This window comes from Hypomesus nipponensis, chromosome 6 (genome assembly GCF_054491055.1).
Source record: "Hypomesus nipponensis isolate SF chromosome 6, ASM5449105v1, whole genome shotgun sequence".
Lineage (NCBI taxonomy): Eukaryota > Metazoa > Chordata > Actinopteri > Osmeriformes > Osmeridae > Hypomesus > Hypomesus nipponensis.
Window position 1 is genome coordinate 1,142,501 of NC_140366.1, and position 2,500 is coordinate 1,145,000.

The 2,500-nt window shown below is 47.6% G+C and overlaps 8 non-coding genes and 1 pseudogene across 8 annotated transcripts in view; all 9 read left to right on the forward strand.

The window, feature by feature from the left end:
- The window catches only part of LOC146285476 (5S ribosomal RNA), a 119-nt gene extending 18 nt beyond the window's left edge, over nt 1–101 (forward strand). The window contains exon 1 of the ribosomal RNA XR_014760099.1: nt 1–101. This exon is cut by the window's left edge and continues 18 nt beyond it. This is a non-coding gene — a ribosomal RNA (5S ribosomal RNA).
- A 174-nt stretch (nt 102–275) lies between these two features.
- Nucleotides 276–394, forward strand: LOC146285477 (5S ribosomal RNA). Its single transcript, XR_014760101.1, has one exon. It is a non-coding gene; the product is annotated as a 5S ribosomal RNA (ribosomal RNA).
- A 188-nt stretch (nt 395–582) lies between these two features.
- Nucleotides 583–701, forward strand: LOC146285478 (5S ribosomal RNA). The gene has a single exon (XR_014760102.1). It is a non-coding gene; the product is annotated as a 5S ribosomal RNA (ribosomal RNA).
- A 172-nt stretch (nt 702–873) lies between these two features.
- LOC146285479 (5S ribosomal RNA) lies at nt 874–992 on the forward strand. The gene has a single exon (XR_014760422.1). It is a non-coding gene; the product is annotated as a 5S ribosomal RNA (ribosomal RNA).
- Nucleotides 993–1,186: 194 nt separating this feature from the next.
- LOC146285480 (5S ribosomal RNA) lies at nt 1,187–1,305 on the forward strand. Its single transcript, XR_014761556.1, has one exon. It is a non-coding gene; the product is annotated as a 5S ribosomal RNA (ribosomal RNA).
- Nucleotides 1,306–1,487: 182 nt separating this feature from the next.
- Nucleotides 1,488–1,606, forward strand: LOC146285481 (5S ribosomal RNA). Its single transcript, XR_014760103.1, has one exon. It is a non-coding gene; the product is annotated as a 5S ribosomal RNA (ribosomal RNA).
- A 174-nt stretch (nt 1,607–1,780) lies between these two features.
- LOC146285482 (5S ribosomal RNA) lies at nt 1,781–1,899 on the forward strand. The gene has a single exon (XR_014761285.1). It is a non-coding gene; the product is annotated as a 5S ribosomal RNA (ribosomal RNA).
- Nucleotides 1,900–2,081: 182 nt separating this feature from the next.
- LOC146285483 (5S ribosomal RNA) lies at nt 2,082–2,200 on the forward strand. The gene has a single exon (XR_014761148.1). It is a non-coding gene; the product is annotated as a 5S ribosomal RNA (ribosomal RNA).
- A 184-nt stretch (nt 2,201–2,384) lies between these two features.
- The window catches only part of LOC146285484 (5S ribosomal RNA), a 119-nt pseudogene continuing 3 nt past the window's right edge, over nt 2,385–2,500 (forward strand).

Genomic DNA, 2,500 nt, shown 5'->3' on the forward strand with positions numbered 1-2,500 from the left:
CTGGCAACGCCCGATCTCGTCTGATCTCGGAAGCTAAGCAGGGTCGGGCCTGGTTAGTACTTGGATGGGAGACCGCCTGGGAATACCAGGTGCTGTATGCTCTTTTGCTCATTCACTTAGAAACTGACATCTTGCAATATGCACAAGTAGTCCTTCATGAAAGGGGCTGGAAGCTGTTTTCATTTTGACACGAGAGATAGAGAGAGAGAGACTACCTTGCATTGTCAATTGCTAAATCTGTATATGGATAAGTAGCCTATGGTTGTCAACTTATTTCGTACGGCCATACCAGCCTGGCAACGCCCGATCTCGTCTGATCTCGGAAGCTAAGCAGGGTCGGGCCTGGTTAGTACTTGGATGGGAGACCGCCTGGGAATACCAGGTGCTGTATGCTCTTTTGCTCATTCACTTAGAAACTGACATCTTGCAATATGCACAAGTAGTCCTTCATGAAAGGGGCTGGAAACTGTTTTCATTTTGACACGAGAGAGAGAGAGAGAGAGAGAGAGAGAGAGAGACCACCTTGCATTGTCAATTGCTAAATCTGTATATGGATAAGTAGCCTATGGTTGTCAACTTATTTCGTACGGCCATACCAGCCTGGCAACGCCCGATCTCGTCTGATCTCGGAAGCTAAGCAGGGTCGGGCCTGGTTAGTACTTGGATGGGAGACCGCCTGGGAATACCAGGTGCTGTATGCTCATTCACTTAGAAACTGAAATCTTGCAATATGCACAAGTAGTCCTTCATGAAAGGGGCTGGAAGCTGTTTTCATTTTGACACGAGAGGGAGAGAGAGAGAGAGAGAGACCACCTTGCATTGTCAATTGCTAAATCTGTATATGGATAAGTAGCCTATGGTTGTCAACTTATTTCGTACGGCCATACCAGCCTGGCAACGCCCGATCTCGTCTGATCTCGGAAGCTAAGCAGGGTTGGGCCTGGTTAGTACTTGGATGGGAGACCGCCTGGGAATACCAGGTGCTGTATGCTCTTTTGCTCATTCACTTAGAAACTGAAATCTTGCAATATGCACAAGTAGTCCTTCATGAAAGGGGCTGGAAGCTGTTTTCATTTTGACACGAGAGAGAGAGAGAGAGAGAGAGAGAGAGAGAGAGAGAGACTACCTTGCATTGTCAATTGCTAAATCTGTATATGGATAAGTAGCCTATGGTTGTCAACGTATTTCGTACGGCCATACCAGCCTGGCCATGCCCGATCTCGTCTGATCTCGGAAGCTAAGCAGGGTCGGGCCTGGTTAGTACTTGGATGGGAGACCGCCTGGGAATACCAGGTGCTGTATGCTCTTTTGCTCATTCACTTAGAAACTGACATCTTGCAATATGCACAAGTAGTCCTTCATGAAAGGGGCTGGAAGCTGTTTTCATTTTGACACGAGAGAGAGAGAGAGAGAGAGAGAGAGACTACCTTGCATTGTCAATTGCTAAATCTGTATATGGATAAGTAGCCTATGGTTGTCAACTTATTTCGTACGGCCATACCAGCCTGGCAACGCCCGATCTCGTCTGATCTCGGAAGCTAAGCAGGGTCGGGCCTGGTTAGTACTTGGATGGGAGACCGCCTGGGAATACCAGGTGCTGTATGCTCTTTTGCTCATTCACTTAGAAACTGAAATCTTGCAATATGCACAAGTAGTCCTTCATGAAAGGGGCTGGAAGCTGTTTTCATTTTGACACGAGAGAGAGAGAGAGAGAGACCACCTTGCATTGTCAATTGCTAAATCTGTATATGGATAAGTAGCCTATGGTTGTCAACTTATTTCGTACGGCCATACCAGCCTGGCAACGCCTGATCTCGTCTGATCTCGGAAGCTAAGCAGGGTCGGGCCTGGTTAGTACTTGGATGGGAGACCGCCTGGGAATACCAGGTGCTGTATGCTCTTTTGCTCATTCACTTAGAAACTGACATCTTGCAATATGCACAAGTAGTCCTTCATGAAAGGGGCTGGAAGCTGTTTTCATTTTGACACGAGAGAGAGAGAGAGAGAGAGAGAGAGACTACCTTGCATTGTCAATTGCTAAATCTGTATATGGATAAGTAGCCTATGGTTGTCAACTTATTTCGTACGGCCATACCAGCCTGGCAACGCCCGATCTCGTCTGATCTCGGAAGCTAAGCGGGGTCGGGCCTGGTTAGTACTTGGATGGGAGACCGCCCGGGAATACCAGGTGCTGTATGCTCTTTTGCTCATTCACTTAGAAACTGACATCTTGCAATATGCACAAGTAGTCCTTCATGAAAGGGGCTGGAAGCTGTTTTCATTTTGACACGAGAGAGAGAGAGAGAGAGAGAGAGAGAGACTACCTTTCATTGTCAATTGCTAAATCTGTATATGGATAAGTAGCCTATGGTTGTCAACTTATTTCGTACGGCCATACCAGCCTGGCAACGCCCGAACTTGTCTGATCTCGGAAGCTAAGCAGGGTCGGGCCTGGTTAGTACTTGGATGGGAGACCGCCTGGGAATACCAGGTGCTGTAT